At 45.4% G+C, this 24,448-nt stretch overlaps 1 pseudogene; it reads right to left on the bottom strand.

The window, feature by feature from the left end:
• Nucleotides 1–1,292: 1,292 nt before the first annotated feature.
• LOC123170687 (sucrose:sucrose 1-fructosyltransferase-like) lies at nt 1,293–22,634 on the bottom strand (annotated as a pseudogene).
• Between the last annotated feature and the right edge of the window lie 1,814 nt (nt 22,635–24,448).

Genomic DNA, 24,448 nt, shown 5'->3' with positions numbered 1-24,448 from the left:
ATAGCCTAAAAAACGAAATTGCTTTACACACGACACTACACGCACGATCTGCGAACGATGCATCCCTCCCCAACAGTGATTCCTGCCTGCACGCTTGCTTTTGATGCTGCCAAGTAGGATCGTGCAGGCGTCGGCTGTAAAACTGTCGTCCGTGTAGCAGCGCTGCCTAAAAAAAGGAAATTGCTAATGGAGCTCCAGCTCCATGGAGCCCTTAATTTAAAAATTCGAAAATCAAAATTTAAGTTTAAAAAATATCTAAAATAGTTACACGTGTACATATGGATGTTGTATACTACTTGTGTGCAAATTTCATGTAAAAAGTCATTTTTGTCAGAGCTCCATAAAAATGACAAAATCATGTATTTCTAACACATGTACTATTCACTATAAAAGTACATGATTTTATTTTTTTTGTACAGATCACATCGAAACATATTTTGTGATGAAATTCCACACACGCCTTATATACATCTATATGTACTTTATTTATTTATTTGCAGCGTTTGAGAAAACTAATAAGTTGTTTTTTAAATTTCAGACTCCATGGAGCCTGAGAGCAAAAATAACACACACACACACTCTCTCTCTCTCTCTCTCTCTTCTCTCTCTCTCTCTCTCTGTAAGCGATATATTCACGCACCAAACATTAGGACCTCTTTTTGCGATACAGAGGCTTATAACTTAAAGTCGATGTTATGTTTCTCTCTCATTTATAAATCACGTGTGGCACATGCAACACTTGATGGTCTTTTTATGTCTATAAACATTATGAACTTACGAAGGCAGCGAGTTCTAAAACAAACTAACACTCTAGATGTGTATTTTTACATGAATCTCCTTTTAACACTATGCTCCCTCGCAACAAAGCCTAATGGTGAATCTGGGTGTGTGATGCGTAGAGGGACCCACATGTATGTGTCTGCATTGTTGGTTTTGCCCCTTGGGTTCATCCACAGGTACTCGTGGTGGCTGGGTGGGCATTGTTGTATACATGGACGTGCTTCTCGCTGCACATCATGATGTTTGCTAAAACGTGCGATGTGACCCACAACACACCGGCTAAGTGCATGTCCCCCACAACAGCCGCAGCGATAAAGCACGACATCCAAACCAATAAAACTGTAAGCAAGCCAACACAAATAGAGCCCAAAATGAACCATCCTAGCATAATAATCGATTAAAAAAAGGAAAAACACACCTAACAGAAAAAACCACACAGCAAGGCGCGCATAACGCTCCAGTATAGGTACTAGCCGTCGTTATTATCATAGGAGTCATAGTTTGGAGGCAAGTGACCCTCATTGCCAGGGGTTGAGATCCTCTCCAGTATTGTATGATGCTGTAGTGCGGATGACATGTGGGGCCGGGTCTACCCGGCAGTGACCGTACTGCATGGTGGACTACTGCAGAGGATCCTAACCGCATTGCCAAATTAGTATATAGCTTACTGAAGCTACCAGTCGTGGTCGGCCACGAAAGTCTGGTTGTAAGATGCCGAGGCCATCTCATGAACTACAAGCTTCTCGACAGCGATGGAGGAGCCGGTGGCGTTGTTGAAAAGGTATACCCCCGCCGCCGTATGGATGGCTTCCATCGGGTACACCCGTGACGTCGCCGTCAACCTCCCGCCCATCGCGAAGCTCTCCACGATCGAAATGGTCCACGATCACCCTCATAGATAGAGCCTTGCCATCGAGCACCGGCACGGTGCTACCCACCACATGCTTCATGACATCATTCGCCCGGGACGACAGTAACTCGTCATGGCAGAAGTGGGTTCGGAGTGCCCCGTCGAGGCCCCTCGACACATAGAAGTAAACCGCGAGTTGTTCGCTGCCACTGCTGCCGGCGGCGTGGATGAGGAGGCCGAAGGGACCAAGTGTGCCCATGGTTGAGGCTCCGCCACTAGTGCTGCAGTTGTAGTTGACGTCAGCCTCATTGATGATGGCAATAGCGGAAGCTTCTAGGCGAAAGGAGGCCTCGATGTCAAGCTGAGTGGCTTGGTGGAGGCAGAGAGGGATGATGGATCCAGTGTGGATAGTGATGACCCCAAAGTCGGTGCTGTTGAAGCGGAGGGTCTCAATCTCCTCTACCGGCCATTGGAGGAGGTTCGTCCGGGTCTTCTCATCCAACACTACCGTCCTCGGAATCGTCTGCACACATGTAAGATAGGCAAGTCCTCTGATTATGAATGCACAGACACTAATAACTTAAGAAAAGGGTAATAAAGTGTCTTGCAATCTCCATTCCATACAAAAAGTGACCACACAAACAAAATAGGAATGAATGAAGAAAGTCCTGATTGGTGTGATTAGTTAGGACCGGAGAAATTAAGCTAACCCGTGCCTCAGTCACAACGGCCACCATATTTATGCCGGGCACGTTTGGCATTGCTATGGATTTTGTTAATCTAGCTTTCCAAGCAAAATTTAATTCGTTTTCTGGTTAGTTAAACCTACTTTCTCTGTTTTTAAAGCTAGTTTCCTACAACACATTATAAAAAAGTTCAGTACATGACAATTTGAGCCATAGGCTGATGGTTCCACATTAAGCTAAACTTCTTAATTAGCCATCACACAAGGAAACGGACATTGATCAGACTCACCAAAAGAAGATGCAAAAGGATGATGACAGTGATGAATAAGTAAATAGTAATAATTTAGCATCAAGCACGTACGAGCATCTTAAGCAGGTTGCATTGCACACCAGAGAAGACCGATTACACTCATTGCACGTAAATAGTAATAATTTACCAAAGCATTTTAGTATCCAAGAGGAGATCCATGGTCTATCTACTCCATTTATCTAGCTTTGTAGGGCGAGCCCATGTTTTTTATTTTTCATTTTGACTAACAAATATGTGGCCTACAACACTGAAAGTATATGTTTAGAAACTTTGTTCGAATTCCGGCAAAAAAAAAAGAAAAAGAAACTTCGTTCGAATACAAATCAACCTGGACCGAGGTATATAACACAAGCTTCGTTATAGTCAGATAATAAGGATCTGAATACCTGTGCATGCCGAACAAACATGATGGATGCAGTATGAGCATGCCTAATGAAGGAATGAAACTAATGGTTGATGGTAAACACAAGTAAAAAAGGAATCATATGGATGCAGATTAACTGTACCTGGACCGAAGCCCATCCCTTGGCAACGTTGGCACTCATGAAGTCGGTCTCGCCGACATAAGCCCACATCACGCACCGCCGTTTCACCGGGTCGTAGAAAGAGGTGGCAGCAAAGAACTTTCCTCAGTCGTAACTCAGCCCGATCCCCACATCCAGCTCTGGGTCCAATGGCGTCCACATCTTGGTCGCCGCATCATACGTCCCCAACGCGTAGTAGTCATGTCGTTTGTTGGGTTTGTGTCGAATATTTTGTGCTAGTTGGGTTATGTTTGGACTTGGTGTTGTAGTTGTTGACTAAATAGGCAATTTCTCGATTAAATTAATCCACGAGTAAATCACTAGCATGGCATTGACACATATAAACGCATACTGATATTCAGTCAAACTAGCATATACTACGCTAATTGCAGAAAGATCTACGTATAACGCTAGCATGGCTAAAACAGAAAACAGTAGGAGCGGGATAAACGAGTTATACCCTCCAGTAGGCCATGCAGAGGCCGCGGCTTTGGTGGCAGCAGCGGCGTCCTCGGCGGCCTTCTTGTCAGCTTCAGCTTTCTCGGCGGCGGCACGTTCGGCGTCGGTGGACATGGTGATGATGAAGGCGACGCGGACGTAGAGGAAGTAGACGATCGGAAGTGAGCAGTCGCGTAATCGCTGCCCAAAAACCTATTCGCCCCTCACCCCGTACAGGAACCAGAAGGGCGTGGTTTCGGAGACCCGCTCTCCCGTCGACCGTGTACGCGGCGGACAGGATGGAGTCACCGGCGGCAGCAGCAGCAAGGGAACGACGATGGGCGTGCGCGTGGAGCAGATGTGATCTGTTCGTGGCGTCTAGGGTTAGAAGACATCGCACACTTATATAGGGGCAGCCGCGTGGAGAGACGTGGGCTCGACCCACGTCCGAGTCCGTGACAGCCCACGATCTGACGTCTCAGATCGTGGCCCAGCTGTCAGAGAACTCTCCGTTAGTGACTGGCAAAAATAAGCGCGTAGGTGTGAGCTCGGCTCGGCTCAATCCCGCAACCCGCGGCGCGGCGCGTCGTGACGAGGCGGGCGGCGGAGGAGGAGTGCGCGAGGGCCTCTTCTCTTCTTAAGCTCCAATAGCATGTAGAAGAGAAACCCTTATAAGGAGGTCCAACTCCTCTTCCACTTCCGGGGTGGGACTAAACTTCCCACTACACCTAGTGCTATATAACCCACATGGGACCTTAGAGATTTTTCAGAAATTGTTATATGGGCCTAGAGCCCATCTCAAATTTCAGCAATCCCCCACCAGATCTCGAGGGCCCATTGTGTCCTCTGTTCCAATTACTGTTTCGATATACCAGTGTTTCAGTGAAGACCTATTAAGGTTGAGCTTCACCTAGAGCAAGTAGCTACACTCCTTCACAACTGAACAATGGACTATGCCTTGAATTGTCAGTTTGGCGTAAAGAAGTTTCACCACATGCCTCACTAGTACTGGGCTGCCGAAAGCTGACCCCTCGGGTGGAGCATATAAGTCACACTCCTGGCCTATTCATGAGCTTACTAGAGATCACCCCAATCTCATAGACTGTGACCAGCAGTCGGGCTCATATAGGTGTGTTCCTCCAAAGATCGCTCTGTAGGATAGCATCTTGCTTATATAAGCTTCGGAACACATTAAAACAGTAGTCATCCTACCATACAATATCAAGAGTATTGCATCTCCAACGGAGTGGGTTAGTATAATTACTCTCCTCAGTTCACCACTGGCTTGTTTTCCCACGTCCTAATTCACGGGATCTCCGATCACATAGGTTGGGTTACTACCATGGCAACTCATGTGGGTCTCATACCCATCTCCCTCGATGCATTATCTATCACAACACGTGATAGCGCTTTAGCAAAGGGATCTGCCAGATTCTTAGCCGTATGGACATAGTCCAACGCTATCACTCCGGAGTTTCTTAATTTTCTGACAGCTTTTAATCTCATTCTTATGTGTTTGGTGGACTTCATGTTGTCCTTTGAACTCTTCACCTTGGTGATGACAGTCTGATTGTCACAGTTCATAAGGATAGCCGGAACCGGTTTATCAACCAATGGCAAGTCCAATAAAAGATCTCGAAGCCATCTCGCTTCAACACCAGATGTGTCTAATGCCGTTAATTCTGCTTCTGTTGTCGATCTCGTTAAGATCGTTCGCTTGCAAGACTTCCAGGAAACAGCGCCACCTCCAAGAGTAAACATATACCCAGTCGTGGCCTTCATCTCATCAGCATCAGAGATCCAATTTGCATCACTATACCCTTCAAGTACCGACGGGTCTCCGGTATAGTGAAGTCCATAGTTCATAGTACCTTTCAGATAGCGCATAACTCGTTCAACAGCATGCCAATGTACATCACCCGGTTTGGAAACAAACCGGCTCAGTTTGCTCACAGCAAACGCGATGTCGGGCCTCGTTGCGCTCGCTAGGTACATCAGTGAACCAATGATTTGAGAGTATCTCAATTGATCTATAGCCGTGCCTTTGGACTTTCGAATCTACACGCTAGGATCATATGGTGTTTGAGATGGTGTGCAATCCGAATATCCAAAACGACTCAACACCTTCTCAACATAGTGGGATTGCAGAAGTGTAATCCCACCCTCATTATCTCTCAGTAGCTTGATGTTCAAGATAACATTAGCCACACCAAGGTTTTTCATCTCAAAGTTCTGAGACAGAAACAACTTGACCTCCTCAATGACTTTGAGATTGGTTCCGAATATCAGTATGTCATCAACATACAAGCACAGTATAACTCCTTCGCCCCCACCATGGCGATAGTATACACATTTGTCAGCCTCATTAACAACGAAACCAACAGATGTCAGAGTTGTATTAAACTTATCATGCCATTGCTTAGGTGCTTGCTTCAGGCCATATAAAGATTTCAGCAACCTACACACCTTTCTTTCCTGACCATCTATCACAAAGCCATCTGGCTGTTGCATGTAGATTTCCTCGTTTAGCTCGCCATTCAGAAAAGCCGTCTTAACATCCATTTGGTGGACGAGAAGACCATGCGAGGTTGCCAACGAGAGTAATACTCGAATGGTGGTCAGTCTAGCCACAGGTGAATAAGTGTCGAAGAAATCTTCCTCTTCTTTCTGGTCATAGCCCTTGGCCACAAGCCTAGCCTTGTACTTTTCAATCGTACCATCGGGCCTAAGCTTCTTCTTGAACACCCACTTACATCCCAATGGTTTGCAACCGTAGGGACGTTCAGTGATCTCCCATGTCCCGTTAGCCATGATGGAATCCATCTCGTTACGGACCGCATCCTTCCAGTAGTCAGCTTCTGGAGAGGCATACACTTCTGAAATAGAAGTGGGAGCATCATCCACGAGGTACACGAAGAAATCATCACCAAAGGTCTTTGCAGTCCTTTGTCTCTTGCCCCTACCAAGGGTTTCCTCGTCATCCTCCTCAGGATTTTCATAATGTGTTTGTTCATAATATTCCATAGGGATGGCAGGTTCAAGAGTCTCCTCAGATTCCTGTCTAGAAGTGCTTTGCATATCTCTCATAGGAAAAATATCCTCGAAGAATGTAGCATCCTTAGACTCCATAATTGTACCGACCTTCTGGTCAGGTACCTCAGATATCACTACTAGAAATCTATAGCCAACGCTGTTCTTAGCGTAGCCCAAATTAACGCAGTCCACAGTCTTGGGTCCAAGCTTACGCTTTTTGGGGATCGGCATATTGACTTTCGCCAGACAGCCCCAAGTGCGCAAGTACGAGAGTGTTGTCCTTCTCTTTGCCCATTTCTCATAGGGAGTGATCTCATTATCCTTTGTCGGAACTTCATTCAGGACATGACATGCCGTCAATATAGCCACTGTAGGGGAACGCGACAGAAAACAAAAATTTTCCGACCTACGCACCAGCCCAGGACCACTATGGAGACTGCATACATGGTTTGATCTTTTTCGTTACCGACTCGTAGCGCAGCGGGAAGTAGAGTCGATGACGATCGGCGGTGCAGATCCCCGCAGCTAGGATTTACAACCTCCCAACCGCGAGGATGTATACCCTCATCTGCTCCTCAGACAGCCCTCCGGGAGGCGGTCGAACAGCCCCCCCGGACGGTGTCGCGGACAGCCCTTCGGGAGGACCTTCGAAACTCGAACGGTCACTCGGACAGCCCTTCGGGAGGACCTTCGAAACTCGGACGGTCACACGGACAGCCCTTCGGGAGGCACTCACGAACTAAGACCGAAACTACGATCTCTCTACAGAGTTGCACACATACGGTGTCATCTATCCGGCAGGGCTTCGCCGTCCAGAACTAGTTCCTGCCGGAACCCAGACAGCCTTACGGCTCTACGAAACTCTTTTCGTGGGAGGGAGAGAAGAAGCCAGATAATGCATGGCATGTGTATGAGAGCAAGGGATGAGTGTGGAGGGCTGCCCCTCCACCTCTATTTATAGGAAATCCCAAGGGGGTAGGGTAGTTTCACAAAAAACCCAAAATGCACATGAATGAAGTCCTTCCACAAGGACCTAGGAGTGAAACCAAGGAACAAGAGGGTCCCCAAGGGGGGATACCCCATGTGGCCGGCCACACCCCCATGAGGGGCCCAAAAAATGGCTCCTATCCATCCATGTCATCCCCAAGATCTTTTGGAGCAAAGCCCCAAAAGGTGGCTTTCCATAAAGTAACCATAAAGCTGATTTTCACTATTCACGACGACATTTTTCAGCGTCTGATCGAACTAAAAATATTTATGTGGGCTAAGAACATTTCCAGTACCCACTAAAATGATTTTCAACGCGTTCTGAAACAATTCCGGTTTTAGTGATTTTCATCTGCGAAACGCATCTGAAGTGGCTCCGGCAGCTCCGGAACATTTCCGGTTTTTATCTCAGAAAATTCCAAAAAGCTTCCAGAATGATTCTGGCATCCTCCAAGAATTATCAGGCATGTGCCGAAACCAATTTGACTTAATGGTGTATCCCGAAACAACTTTTCGGTATCATCGAAACTTATCCGATGACCTCTCTCTGCGGTACGATTCCGCTGTCCGAAACTTTTCGGTGTCCGAAACTTTTTCGGTGATTTTCTCTCAGACTCCCTGTCTAGTATTCAGCAGATAGATGACCCTTAAGCGTGTGACCCTATAGGTTCGGTGAAGTATAGACATGACCCGGAACCCCTTCCGATCAATGATCAACATCGGAGCCGTGGACACCCATATTGACCCCTATACCCACACGAATAAATATTCGAGTGAACCTCCAGTTGCCGTGTGCTATTCCTGTTGCTTCGTGATATGTTACAAATACCCGAGGTGAGACATGTTGGCATTCCCGTGGATCAACAACTTGTCCACTATGCTAGTTACCTCGTTACCGGTATTGTTCTCTTTTCTCGTTATCGTATTCCGGCATCCCCGTGATCAAATCACAAAGTGTCTGGCCAGACGATGATGGATACCATAACACCGAGAGGGCCCATAGATATCTCTCCATCGTCGGAGGAGCAAATCCCAATCTTGAGCTATCAAGTTACTTGACACACTTTTCCATGAACCCGTAAGCCGCCGTAATAGCCACCCATTTACGGATGACGTTTAACAAACCCCAAAGTTCATGAAGCAAGCATGAAGAAACTCGATACTCTCATGGTCTAAGGAATCATGCAAACGTTAACCATCTCTGTGTTATGTACCAATAAACTTGTGACGAATGAATCTCATAGCATAACATCAATTCGGGTCGATTCAACACAAATGTCCTTCCTGACATTGTGCCCTCAAAGTTGCTTGGCATAGACATGCCCATGATTGGGAAAACATAATCATCATGCAACACTTGAGCTAGTCTTAGAGGCACGACTAGGAATACATTTTACCGTTTATTATTCCACACGTGCATATGGGTTCTCCCCAGAGCCTTTATGGATATACGGGCTCGGGAACCACAGCAGTTATAGCATGGAACATAAACATAATTATGAACAAGGAGATAATCAATAACATTTATTGTTGCCTCTAGGGCATATCTCCTACAGACTCCCACTTGCACTAGAGACAATAATCTAGCTTATGCTAATGCACTTCACACCTGTGGCACACCGGTGTAAATATGCTTCGCTTGTGGTATAGCCTGATGTCCAACGGATCTGACGACTTCAGTTCCGTGTGTATCTTTGCATGTCCTCGCATTTTCACAAAATTCGTACTTTGTGTGGACTTGGCTTTGTATGTATGTGAATCACAGGTCGAACCTGGATTCCTCAGACTGAGTTATGGAGCAACTACCTGCAGTAGTGTCCCATTTTCAAAAGCCATCTTGGAACTATACTAAGTTCATGAATGAACTATATGATTCAACATCTTCTTTGTCGCTTCTAAATCGTCAACATACTTAGCCCTTGTTATAGAATTCGCCACAGTAACTAGCTTGAACAAATTCCAACTAACTGTGCCACCACATTGTGTGTTACACAAAACCCTTAATTTAAATCGAAAATCGCATGGAGAAAAGATGAAGACTGTATCGATGTAACATTTTACAACGAACTCTTCATGATCTCTGCTTGCGAGAAAACCATGTCATCAGTACTTACTCTAGTACTCTGTGACATCTTTCACTGTTGTCCCATGATCAGTAATTTGATCACTTTGATATCCATACTCGCAACACCTTGGGAGTATCGGACATATCTGGTTGTTTTACATACCATGGAATACATGATTAATCCAAACACAAAAGTGTGTGGAATCTGCATCATGTATTTTACTCATCAGTGTTTTGGGACACCGAGTCTTGCAAAAACTCTTTCCATGTGACTTTGGCAAGAATCACTCCTTGGCGTTTTAAATGCTAAAAGGTTTTAGCATCTTGTCAATATGTATTCATTGCTTAGCCCCATTAGGTAAATCTATCTCCATAGATCATCATGCCTAATATTGAGGCTATTTAGCCTAAGCACTTCATCGAAAAACTATTTTCAAATGAAGTCCTAATTTGTGTCAAGAAATTTATTTCCAATTACCAATGTGCCAAGCACATAAGGTTTTTAGAAATATTATTACGCTCCCACTTACTTTCTTGAATTACAAGCATCTTCGTTACCCATTGATGAAGTCAAAACCCCTTTGACCATTTCATCAAAACACGAAGATTCCAACTCCATTTTGCTCTCTTCTGTCCATTGCTGGAACTCTGAAGTTTGCATACCTACTAGCATCCTCTGGATCGACAAATTACTTTGGACTTTATCATATACAAGTCCTAGCTTTCATTTCCATCAGATGGAAATCCTTTTATCATCCATGTTTCATATCTCATGATTGAAATATGTATTAATTGCTAGTTCAACCCGAACTGACTTTAAGCATCGCTACGATGAAAACAAACTCATCGTAGTCAACTCTTGAACTTGTTATTTCAACAAGTCGAGCTTTATGGATAAAACATTTTTATCCGTATCAGTTTTAAGTTCCATAAATATTCGTTAGACTCTAAGTCTTCCGAAAGGTGTATCAAGGTTTTAATCTTGAATCACTTATGTTGAAACTAACTCGGATTGTATTGGCATTTAGCCAATTCTGGTGTCAGGGCCCATCAACGCTTCCTTGTGTATCGTAGGTATAATGTTGTCTAACAACAATATCTCGTTTGCGCACCTGAGAGGTTTGCACGAGCCTTGCCTACGTGGTTCAGCTGCAAGTTCGACCGAAGTTCATACATTTTATTGTAGAGACTTCCGTATCAGTCGCAGTAGGAAACTCTGGAATTACTTCCAAGGTCTCTTTCCTTTGATCTGATGAAGATACTGTTTATCTCGTCGAGTTGCACTATTCTCCCACTCACCTTTTAGAAAGAACCATTCTCTTTAAAAGCATACCGTTCTTTGTGGCAAACCTATTTGCCTCGGTATAGTGAGGGAGGAATACCCAATGACTTGGGATAACCTACAAAGTAGCACTTGTCTGATTTGGAATAGGTTTGTAACCTTTTACACAAGCCCCATATTCCAAATGTTAAGAAAAGATACACCATGGTTGGGCGTACCATACCATGGCTTCATTTCAACAGACCCGATGTAGCTCTTTTCAGTGTAAAAGCCGCAGTCTCTAAAGCATCACTTTAAAAAGGATAATGGCAAATTTATTTATGTCATCTTTGACCTTACCATGTCATAAATGGTTAGATTACATCTCCACGGACTTTTCACTTGCAGTGGTGTTCCGGGAGGTGCAAGTTATGAAACCCCTTTCACAACTCATCAGACATTCGCTAAACATGTAACTCAAATATTCCTTTGTGCAATCAAATTGCAGAAACATAATTTTCTTGTTACAATAACTTCTACTTCATTTTTGAAAAACTTTCGAATGATTTCAAAAGATCCAGACTTACGTCTCATCAAGTAAATATCCATATATCTACTTGAGTCATTTCTGAAGATAAATAAATCCACCACTAACAACACTTATCGGACTACACACATCAAATGTATGATCACTAATAAGTTTGTTGTTCGTTCCTTATGGCCTGTGAACGGTATTTTAGTCACTTCACTTTTCGGAGGAAATTTGCAAGTGTCAGATGATTCAAAATCAAAAAGACTTCAAAATCCATCATAATGGAATTTTCCATGCGGGTTTCTCCAATGTGACCAAATGTAGTGCCACACTTGTGTGGTATTCTTTTAGTCTTGCGACATTTAGCGTCAGTGTAATGGATGTATCATATTACCCTCAATATTCATAACATACATCCCATCTTGGATGGAAGCATGGCCCTTCATGTTATTCATAATACTTAACAACAATTGTTGTTTTTATGAACAACTCTTTTGCAACAAACATTGTGCAATGGGCTAGAGTGTATGAAACTCTAAAATGAATTATGAAAGTAAACCCAGAGGTATTGTATTATTATCAATATTCATAACATACATCTCATTCATAATGAAAGTATGGCCCTTGTGTTATTCATAACATCGAACATAAAAGGTTCTCTTATGAACAACCTTCTTGCAAGATACCTTATGCAATGGGCTAGAGTTTGTAAAACTCTAAATGAATTATGAAAATAAATACAGACGGCAATACACCGATGGAAGGTATAGTAACATTTACTATGTTCCCTGTGTATACCTTAACCTCATTTTTGGCTAGTCTTTTTAGGCCACAGTAGCTGTTACAGTGATTCGCAATTGAATGCAATCGAGCGGGTATCTTTGTGATTAACTCACAATACCCAAGAATTAGTGATTAACATGTTTAACCATAATTCCCAAGAACTATATCTTTGAACAGCCTACTATACATCAAAAACTTGTATGACATTCATACATGAGCTGGATATTCCAGTCATCTTTCTTTCTGCCTTTATACTTCTAACAGTTTAACTTTTAGTATTTCTCCTACTCGCAAAAGAAGCACCCAACTTAAGAGTGGCGTTAGCCCCGGACTTCCTAGGCGTGTAAGTCATACTAACACCCTTTGGACACTTCCTTTCTCTTTAAGTTATTGTTTTATTCACCTTTCATTATATGACAGGCGTTCTTCTGGATCCCTTTCCCAATAGTCAAATGCATAGTAAACACTTTTACTAATACTTGCAAACAAACATTGCTTTGTTTGTATCTGAAAATAATTTTCAGTTCCATGAATATCATATAACTATCCCAACTTTCGAAGTTTGGGTTTCATGGAAGCAAACATATTGCACTTGACTGAAACGGAATTATAGCTTTTGGATCAAAGGACAAGAGTCACATGATCCATAGCATTAGCGGGAGGATACGGAAAGCATGCGATAGGACAAAGTCCTTCTCGGCACTTTTGAGGACAATCCTCATATTACGGTACCAATCGTAAAGTTTTAACCAAATATTTAACAGCTATTCAATTTTAACAGGGAAGGTGGAAACGCGAGCCATTATTCTACAACTATTTTGCATATAACACTTAGACAATGTTCATAATTAATTGCACTAAGAATTAAACATGTTAATTCAACAGTGCGCTCCCACTCAAATCAATATCTCTCAAAATTGATTGTGAGTGATACAAGATCCACATTTCAATTGTTCGCCATTGGTGTAACACCACTGATGACGAAAAATCTCAACCGGTAGGCCAACTTGCCAATCACATCTCTATGTGACTCTTGTTCATCTTTCGATGCGTGTGTTCCGAGCTCATGACGGTCATGCCTGAACGTCAAGACAACCAAGTGATCTCGCTGCGAGGTCTCAACTCACCCGCCTCACACTTCTCTAATCGTTCGTACCCGTGTGACACGGCGCACCCCGAAAAGATAGGTGCCGTGACGGTGCTACACTTGGGAGAACACTAACTACTTGGTATTTTAAGTGAGAGATCACCCTAATAAAAGCGACTATCGCGCAATCAAGAAGGGTGCATCATAAGGGATAAACATCTTAGGCAATTCATAATAGCATGATATGGTATAGCCCTTTCTGACGGAGAAGTCTTTCATTTCTTCGTCTTCGGCATTCGCGTCGGTGTTCACCTTCGCGAAGATTGCCACCACCTTGTCGATGCACCAGATAATATTGCTATCTCTATAGCTAACAAAATAATGCATTACAACAAGGTTGAGACGCAGGTCATTAAAGTGCAATCATATGGCTCCAACCATCATGCCGAATCATGAGACGCAGGTCATGTTAATCAAATTACATCATATAGTCATCTCATACATAATCGAATTAGTATGAGCACTGCTATACCACATCATATGCACATCCTGCAAAACCAAGTTAGATGCCTCTAATCGGTTTATGCAAAATTTATTTTACGTGGCTTCTAAGGTTTTGACTTAAACCGCAGCGACCAACGTTTTATCATCAAGTATGATTATTCAAGTTGCTAGATTAACATCTCGGGGTGTATGAAACACGGGATAATTAAATCTCGAGCCCCATACTAAACTTCGTCATACGCATGACCCCCGTGCAGATCATATCTGCAATGCCCTTTCATCTGTGAATTTCATCTTTCTTTTGACTACGGCAGAACCCAAAGAACTGATAGCACTTCCATGATAAATCAGGATCACGGATTGCCAGAACTTTGTCAAATTCCACCATGCTGTCTCGAGATTGAGCAAACGCAAATTCTAGGGAAGCAACAAGAACCTCGGGTAACAGATTTCATCTGTCACCCGCATAAATAATTTTCAGCAATAGATCTCATCTACTACCTAATTATATTATGCAATAACCATACATCTCCATGTATTCTAGATCGAAACCTGCATCTACGCATAGCATGGCTCTTGATGCCACTGTAGGGGAACGCGACAGAAAACAAAAATTTTCCGACCTACGCACCAGCCCAGGACCACTATGGAGACTGCATACATGGTTTGATCTTTTTCGTTACCGACTCGTAGCGCAGCGGGAAGTAGAGTCGATGACGATCGGCGGTGCAGATCCCCGCAGCTAGGATTTACAACCTCCCAACCGCGAGGATGTATACCCTCATCTGCTCCTCAGACAGCCCCCCGGGAGGCGGTCGAACAGCCCCCCGGACGGTGTCGCGGACAGCCCTTCGGGAGGACCTTCGAAACTCAAACGGTCACTCTGACAGCCCTTCGGGAGGACCTTCGAAACTCGGACGGTCACACGGACAGCCCTTCGGGAGGCACTCACGAACTAAGACCGAAACTACGATCTCTCTACAGAGTTGCACACATACGGTGTCATCTATCCGGCAGGGCTTCGCCGTCCAGAACTAGTTCCTGCCGGAACCCAGACAGCCTTACGGCTCTACGAAACTCTTTTCGTGGGAGGGAGAGAAGAAGCCAGATAATGCATGGCATGTGTATGAGAGCAAGGGATGAGTGTGGAGGGCTGCCCCTCCACCTCTATTTATAGGAAATCCCAAGGGGGTAGTGTAGTTTCACAAAAAACCCAAAATGCACATGAATGAAGTCCTTCCACAAGGACCTAGGAGTGAAACCAAGGAACAAGAGGGTCCCCAAGGGGGGATACCCCATGTGGCCGGCCACACCCCCATGAGGGGCCCAAAAAATGGCTCCTATCCATCCATGTCATCCCCAAGATATTTTGGAGCAAAGCCCCAAAAGGTGGCTTTTCATAAAGTAACCATAAAGCTGATTTTCACTATTCACGACGACATTTTTCAGCGTCTGATCGAACTGAAAATATTTATGTGGGCTAAGAACATTTCCAGTACCCACTAAAATGATTTTCAACGCGTTCCGAAACAATTCCGGTTTTAGTGATTTTCATCTGCGAAACGCATCTGAAGTGGCTCCGGCAGCTCCGGAACATTTCCGGTTTTTATCTCAGAAAATTCCAAAAAGCTTCCAGAATGATTCTGGCATCCTCCAAGAATTATCAGGCATGTGCCGAAACCAATTTGACTTAATGGTGTATCCCGAAACAACTTTTCGGTATCATCGAAACTTATCCGATGACCTCTCTCTGCGGTACGATTCCGCTGTCCGAAACTTTTCGGTGTCCGAAAATTTTTCGGTGATTTTCTCTCAGACTCCCTATCTAGTATTCAGCAGATAGATGACCCTTAAGCGTGTGACCCTATAGGTTCGGTGAAGTATAGACATGACCCGGAACCCCTTCCGATCAATGATCAACATCGGAGCCGTGGACACCCATATTGACCCCTATACCCACACGAATAAATATTCGAGTGAACCTCCAGTTGCCGTGTGCTATTCCTGTTGCTTCGTGATATGTTACAAATACCCGAGGTGAGACATGTTGGCATTCCCGTGGATCAACAACTTGTCCACTATGCTAGTTACCTCGTTACCGGTATTGTTCTCTTTTCTCGTTATCGTATTCCGGCATCCCCGTGATCAAATCACAAAGTGTCTGGCCAGACGATGATGGATACCGTAACACCGAGAGGGCCCAGAGATATCTCTCCATCGTCGGAGGAGCAAATCCCAATCTTGAGCTATCAAGTTACTTGACACACTTTTCCATGAACCCGTAAGCCGCCGTAATAGCCACCCATTTACGGATGACGTTTAACAAACCCCAAAGTTCATGAAGCAAGCATGAAGAAACTCGATACTCTCATGGTCTAAGGAATCATGCAAACGTTAACCATCTCTGTGTTATGTACCAATAAACTTGTGACGAATGAATCTCATAGCATAACATCAATTCGGGTCGATTCAACACAAATGTCCTTCCTGACATTGTGCCCTCAATGTTGCTTGGCATAGACATGCCCATGATTGGGAAAACATAATCATCATGCAACACTTGAGCTAGTCTTAGAGGCATGACTAGGAATACATTTTACCGTTTATTATTCCACACGTGCATATGGGTTCTCCCCAGAGCCTTTATGGATATACGGGCTCGGGAACCACAGCAGTTATAGCATGGAACATAAACATAATTATGAACAAGGAGATAATCAATAACATTTATTATTGCCTCTAGGGCATATCTCCTACAGCCACCCCCACCATGCCTTGGATAAACCCGATGTATCTAACATGGCGTTAACCAAATCAGTTAGAGTACGGTTTTTCGGCTCGGCAACCCCGTTTGACTGGGGTGAATAGGTAGGCGTCCTCTCATGAAAAATGCCGTGTTCCGCATAGAAGGAATCAAACTCACTCGAGAAGTACTCTCCACCACGATCTGACCGGACTCGTTTAATTTTCTTTTCAAGTTGATTCTCAACTTCTGCCTTATAGATTTTAAAGTAGTGTAGAGCCTCATCTTTAGTATTTAACAGATACACATAGCAATATTAGTGGAATCATCTATCAATGTCATGAAGTATTTCTTTCCACCTTTAGTCAACACACCATTCATCTCACAAAGATCAGAATGTATGAGTTCTAATGGTGCCAAGTGTCTCTCCTCCGCGGCCTTGTGAGGCTTGCGAGGTTGCTTAGCTTGCACACATGAAAGGCACTTAGAACCTTTGGCTAAAGTAAAACTCGGGATTAAATCCAACTTGGCTAGCCGCGTCATAACACCGAAACTAATGTGACAAAGACGTGAATGCCAAACTTCAGATTCATTATCATTCGAATGAACATGGTTCACGACTTTATTACAAAAATCTGCGAGGGAAAGGCGGAACATCCCTCCGCTCTCATAACCTTTTCCAACAAAGAGTCCATATTTCATAACAACTAATTTATTAGACTCAAAAACCAACCTAAACCCTTCTCTACATAGAAGGGAGCCACTAACGAGGTTCTTCTTGATGGCGGGGGCATGCTGCACGTTCTTCAGCTGCACGATCCTTCCCGAAGTAAACTTCAGATCGACTGTGCCAACACCATGAACAGAAGCACTCGCGCCATTCCCCATCAATACGGACCCGTGGCCTGTGACCTGGTAAGAAGTGAACAATGACATGTCAGCACACACATGTACACCTGCACCTGTGTCCACCCACCAATCGGTGGGCTGAAACACTGAAAAAACAGTAAATAAATTATCGTACCTAGGTGCACCATTCTCATTGTTGTCCACAATCATGTTGACGGACTTGGAGTCCTGTCCTGACTTCTTGTACTTGTTTGGGCACTTGTTGGCCCAATGTTCAACCGAACCACAAGTAAAGCAGCCCTCGTCCTTCTTGTTCTTCTTGAAGGTCTTCTTACCCTTCTTCTTAAAGTCGGTATTGTGTTGGACACCGTTCTTTCCCTTGGGCTTGTGGGAGTTGAAGTTCTTCTGGTTCACCATGTTGGCGACAGAAGTCCCTTCGGAACCTTTTCCGTGCGAGTCCTTTGCCCTTGAATTCTGCTCAACACTCAGATGGCCAATGACATCCTCCACAGAGAATTCACGCCTCTGATGTTTCAGAGTGGTGGCAAAGTTCCTCCAGGAATTAGGGAGCTTAGCGATTATGCAGCCCGCGACAAACTTGCCCGGTAACTCGCACTTAAGAAGTTCAAGCTCCTTAACAATGCATATTATCTCATGAGCCTGCTCCAATACAGGACAGTTTTCAACCATCTTGTAATCGTGGAACTGCTCTATAATATACATCTCGCTTCCGGCATCGGCTGCCCCGAACTTAGATTCGAGCGCCTCCCACAAGTCCTTGGCGACATGCACATGTAAATATGCGTCAACCAGTTTATCTCCGATCACGCTAAGAACTGCTCCGAGAAACACAACGGTAGCCTCCTTGAACACCTTCTCCTGTTCAGGAGAAATCGTTCCCGTGGAGACATCGGTGACCCAGAACACGTTCATAGCTGTGAGCCATAACGTTGTCTTAGTCTGCCAACGCTTAAAGTATGTACCGGTAAACTTATCCGGTTTCAGTGCAGCGGCAAAGCCACTTGCCGAAAAATTCCCTCACATAATATGTTTTTGGATTGTTGAGTAAATAGGCAATTTCTCAATTAATTAATCCACCAGTAAATCACTAGCATGGCATTGACACATATAAACGCATACTGATATTCAGTCAAACTAGCACATACTACGCTAATTGCAGAAAGATCTACGCATAACGCTAGCATGACTAAAACAGAAAACAGTAGGAGCGGGATAAACGAGTTATACCCTCCAGTAGGCCATGCAGAGGCCGCGGCTTTGGTGGCACCAGCGGCGTCCTTGGCGGCCTTCTTGTCAGCTTCAGCTTTCTCGGCGATGGCACGTTCGGCGTCGGTGGACATGGTGATGATGAAGGCGACGCAGACGTAGAGGAAGTAGACGATCGGAAGTGAGCAGTCGCGTAATCGCTGCCCAAAAACCTATTCGCCCCTCACCCCGTACAGGAACCAGAAGGGCGTGGTTTCGGAGACCTGCTCTCGCGTCGACCGTGTACGCGGCGGACGGGATGGAGTCACCGGCCGCAGCAGCAGCAGCAAGGGAACGACGGTGGCCGTGCGCGTGGAGCAGATGTGATCTGTTCATGGCGTCTAGGGTTAGAAGACATCGCACACTTATATAGGCGCAGCCGCGTGGAGAGACGTGGGCTCGACCCACGTCCGAGTCCGTGACAGCCCACGATCCGACGTCTCAGATCGTGCCCCAGCTGTCAGAGAACTCTCCATTAGTGACTGGCAAAAATAAGCGCATAGGTGTGAGCTCGGCTCGGCTCAATCCCGCAACCCGCGGCGTGGCGTGGCGTGGCGTGGTGAGGCGGGCGGCGGATGAGGAGTGCGCGAGGGCCTCTTCTCTTCTCAAGCTCCATTAGCATGTAGAAGAGAAACCCTTATAAGGAGGTCCAACTCCTCTTCCACTTCCGGGGTGGGACTAAACTTCACACTACACCTAGTGCCATATAACCCACATGGGCCCTTAGAGATTTTTCAGAAATTGCTATATGGGCCTAGAGCCCATCTCAAATTTCAGCAGTAGTGTCGGTAGGATACTTGTAGCATAGGAGTCGGACACGTTGTACCCTTGGCCTCTTATATATGTGGAGGCACCCCACGTTGTAACCTATGACAACTAGATAGCGACAGGTTCGCAAGGGGGTGCTGGCGGCTTGTGCCGGCGCCCGGGTGGCCGGTGTTGCAGTATCTCGGGGAGGAGCACCCGTAGTCATTGCCCCGGGGAGTAGGCGAGTTCGCCGAACCTCGTTAACAAATCTCGGTGTCGTCATGTGATGTGATTGCTTGTTCCTCGGTGGATCGACCGCGTATCTCGGATTTATTCTAACATCGTTCATCGTCCATGCTCGCCTTCAACACGTACAACGCCTCCTCCGAGGAGTTGTTGCTCCCGCCGACCAGGTAGAAGTCGACATACTCCCACATGTCAGTGCCCTCGACGCGGTGGAGCACCCCCGGGATGAGCTCGTACCTGAGGAAGTCCTTGGTCTTGTACATCAAGGCGATGCCGGCGTGGCCGTTGTCCATGGAGCGGATGAGGGTGTGCCATGTCTAGCCAGACTGGTCAAACCAGGCGGTGGTGGGGTCATGGAAGTCCTGGAGGCCGATCCCGGGGTGGGAGGATGACCGGTTTGGCAGGATGCTTGGTCCAGTTGACAAGGAGGGGGTTATCTGGGTCGGCAGGAAGGGCGAGGCACTGGACTTGAGCAGAGGTGTCAGTTTTGCCCGTGTAGAGCACGATGACCGTGCCGTTGGGGAGTATCGTGGCGGAGCCGGTTAAGACACCGTGGATGTCGTACCACTGGTCGGGCACCATGGCGAGCGGGAGGTGGCGCCAGTGGACCATGTCCCGCGATGCATCATGGCCCCACGTGATGTTGCCCCAGATGACTCTGGTGGGGTTGTACTGGTAGAAGCAGTGGCACCGTCCACGGTAGTACATGGAGCTGCATGCATGTTTGTGTTCCAGTTAAGCACATAGAGATTTCTCAATAAAAAAAAGGTAAAGCACATAGAGACAGATAGACCCGTACACGGAGGGGGGAAATTATGCACAAAACGTCTCATAGACAATCAAACCCCTTTGGCCAGATGGAAATGTCACGGAAGGGCATTTATATAATGGAACCAAATGGTAGAGGGGTAAATTTGAGCAGTCTTTGAAATTAGTGGTATAGCTAAGTAGTGGGTTCAAGTTTAGGGCTGAAATAAATTGAACCAACTTTTTTTTCGAAAATCTGCAATTCTTTTCTTTGATGTGAACATTTTTTGTAAATGCATGAACATTATTCAAATCCACGAATGTTATTGAGAAATTCATGAATATATATTTAATTCACGGTCATTTTTCAAATATGTGAACCTTTTTAAATTTATGAACAAATTTTCCAATTCGTCATTTTTCTAATTTCATCATTTTTTGGTATTTTGTAAGTATTTTATTTTTTATTGTTTTTTGAATCCATAAACATTCTTCAAACCAGTGAAGAATTTTCTAAAATTCGTGATTGATTCAAATTCATTAGAAAATAGTAGCTGTTCCTTCTAAACCAATGAGCGACAAAGGAAAAGATCAAGCGAGTGACCGTACGTCGACCAGTGTGCGGTGAACTCCCATTAGGGCTTTGGCCTAAGAACGTCCGCGCGAGCAATGCACGGCAGCGGCACCCGAAGCGCTAAAGGGGAGCTCCCTGAAAGACAACTCTCCTCTAGTGCGCCCACAAGAAGGCCTGCCAAATAACATGCGTACCATCACTTCCTACAAGCAGATTTGGGAAAGCTTCTATGGACTGGTCTGGAACGATTTTTGAAATTTCCACGTTTTTTCTTTTGTTCTTTGTGTTTCTGCATCAACTTTATTCAGATTTTTTTTGGTATTTTTGTTTGCTCTTTTATTATTTTTTTCTTCTTTTTGTCAAAGACATGTCGACCCATATACACGTTGAAGCTTTTTCTCTTTGAACATTTTTCAAATACATGTTGAACCTTTTTGCAGGTAAATAATGTGTTCAAATTGTTATTTTTAGAGAAAAGACCATAGCCCAACTTTATAAATAAAGCCACAAGGCAGAGTCACAAGCCCAAACACGAACATAAGGCGAAGCCAGCAATAATTCACGAAAACAGTACTAGGGACCAGGATCACGAAAGTATTAGGGGTACATGGCAACCTACCAGACACGGCACGCAGGCCGGAAGAGAAAAGACATCGCCAGCATCGAAGACGAAGAAACATCGACATGGAAGGTCAGGCTCCAGGGTCCTGCCCAGAAATAGAAGACGCCGAGGCCCAAATTTTAGAAATGAGCAGGTCCAGCGCTCCCCGGTCGTCCTCCTTAGTCAATGATCTCCACTGCTGCAAGAAGATACAAGATTTAAAAAGAGCGTCAGCAGCCTTAGATGAGAAGACGTGCTCGATCGTAAATTTGTTCCTAATCGTCCACAAAGACCAGCAAATCGCACCCAGGCCAACCCAGAAAACCCTCTTAGTCACCCCAACCAGCGAGTTGGCAAGGTTTCTCAGCTCAGGAAAGGAGGAGGGATTCCAAGTAACCTGGAGCCAGGAACGGACACAACTCCAGACCAACTTAGCCAGCACACAATGAAAAAAAGATATGATTCGTATTTTCCACAGCACCGCATAGAGCACAGAATTCCGAGCCCGGCCCATTCCGCTTACCAATTTGGTCGGCCGCAGGAAGACGGCCTCTGAAGGCCTGCCAGAGGAAGATTTTAATCTTAGGAGGAACTCTGGACCGCCAAATGCAAGAGAATCTATTCGAAGGGGCACCTCCGATGAGCCTAGAGTACAAAGATTTAACTGAAAACCGGCCAGAGGAAGAATGAGGCCAGACCACCGTATCCGGCGTCTCCGAGAGCAAGGGGAAGAAGGCAGAGAGCTTTGCCAATCATCCAACTCTTCAGGAGACAAGGAGCGGTGAAAAGCCAGATCCCAATTATTAGCCGCCACCTCCGCGATGGAGATATCCGGTTAAGGACCATACGAATAAAGAACCGGAAAGCTAACAGCCAGAGGAGTATCACCACACCACCAATCATGCCAAAACTGAACCGAGGTACCGTTACCAACATTGAACTTAACATGTTCCAGGAACACAGGTCTGACTTTAATAAGGTCTTTCCAGAATCGGGAACCACGCCGGGCCACTGCAAACATCGGGCTAGAGTGTGGGAAATATTTAGCTTTAAGAATAGAGTACCACAAGGAACCAGCCCCACTGGTCATGATTTTCCACCACCATTTGATTAAAAGACATTTGTTCATGACCATCGTGTTAATAATCCCTAACCCCCAAAGATTTTTAGGCCTGCACATGAGCTTCCATTTAACCAGCCTATATTTCCGTTTGTTGTCAGCAGCATTCCAATAGAACGCACCCTTGTGCTTGTCAAAACCGGCATGAATGCCAGCCGATAGAAGATAAAAGCCCATTAGGAACATAGGGAGGGAGGAGAGGCAAGCGTTAATCAAAGCAACTTTGCCAGCATTGGTGTTATATCTATCTCTCCAGGGGAGAACCCTGTTTCCCACCTTAGAAACAGCCGGAGCAAAATCCTTTGAATGTAACAGAACAGGAGAGATGGGAAGGCCCAGATATTTGAAAGGGAAGGAGCCCAGGGAATAATTAAGCAGCCTAGCCACTCTCAAGGCCTCCGCATCATCAACACCAGCAACCAGGACCTCACTTTTGGAGAAGTTAATTTTCAGACCAGAGACTGTCTCAAAGCATAATAGGATGAACTATTGCACGTTGAACATTTGCACGTTGAGAATTTTTTCTAGTTCGAATATTTTTTAGATACACGTGGAACATTTGTTAAATGCATGTGGAACATTTTGCTGAATACTTGCTGAACATTTTGTCCAATGCACATTGACCATTCTAAGATGGGAAACGTTTTGACCCGGACGACCGGCTGAAGCTTGCGCCCGTCCCTCGCGCTTCGTTCGATGAAGGGAAATCATGCGGCCACAATACACCCAATCTTATCTTTTCCCCAGCCGCTCCTAGCCACTCAATCATCGTCTTCCTTAATCCATCGGAACGCTCCATCCATGCACATCTTTCTCTTGCTTTCTCTTTCCCGCGCCCATGGATGAACACCTCCTGCCCCGCCTTTCTCAACCGGTGAGACCTTCCTCATAGCCTACTGCAGGGGCCGGTGTTGAGAACCAAGAGACGCCATGGGATGAGCTCTCAAGGCGTTGGCGCCGCTGCTGCAAACAAGAGGAGTGCTGCGCGCAAGGGACCGGTGCTGGCAAAGCTAGCGTTGCACGGCCTCACCGCAGGAGAACGCGCCTCGCCGGACCGCCTGCACCGTGAACGGGGGTTGGCCAATGCTACGACGGCTACGGCGGAAGCTACAAGCCTACAACCGGCACCGACAGAAGCTGCAACCGACGTAGAGAAAGCTACAAGTGGTGATGGGAAAAGCTACGACCATGGTGACCGTATGCTGAAACCACCCGACGGCGGAGCTGCGACCACAATCACCACGTGCTGGAACCATGCACACTGGGAGCTGCAACCGCGGTGACCGCATGCTGGAACCTTGCGCACCGGGAGCTACACCCGTACAACAACGAAAAAAATAGCACGCTATTTCGCCGTTATAGCGCGGTTATAGCATATTCGGAAGGGAGACGTTACGTTTTGGCAAAATCGGCCGCTACAGCGCTAATTGCGTAATTAGCGCGCTACACACGCTATAACGTTGTAGCGTTACACGTTTTAACGTGCAGACCATGCAAAATTTAAACAACCATAGCCCAGCAGGCCCAGCAGGCCAAAACCAACCCACGACCACTACCTTTCTCACTCTTTTTATCTTGAAACTGTTTGAGACTTACAATTTTTATGTCCTAGATTTGGCCCTTATGCATATATTGCTTGCTCCTAGCAAAAATTTAGTTGCTTAAATACTTTATTTCTAGATATATTTGAAATTTTTTGCAAACGCTATTTTGAA

The sequence above is a fragment of the Triticum aestivum genome, chromosome 7D (genome assembly GCF_018294505.1).
Source record: "Triticum aestivum cultivar Chinese Spring chromosome 7D, IWGSC CS RefSeq v2.1, whole genome shotgun sequence".
In the NCBI taxonomy this organism is placed as follows: domain Eukaryota; kingdom Viridiplantae; phylum Streptophyta; class Magnoliopsida; order Poales; family Poaceae; genus Triticum; species Triticum aestivum.
This window is presented reverse-complemented; position numbering and strand designations above follow the sequence as displayed.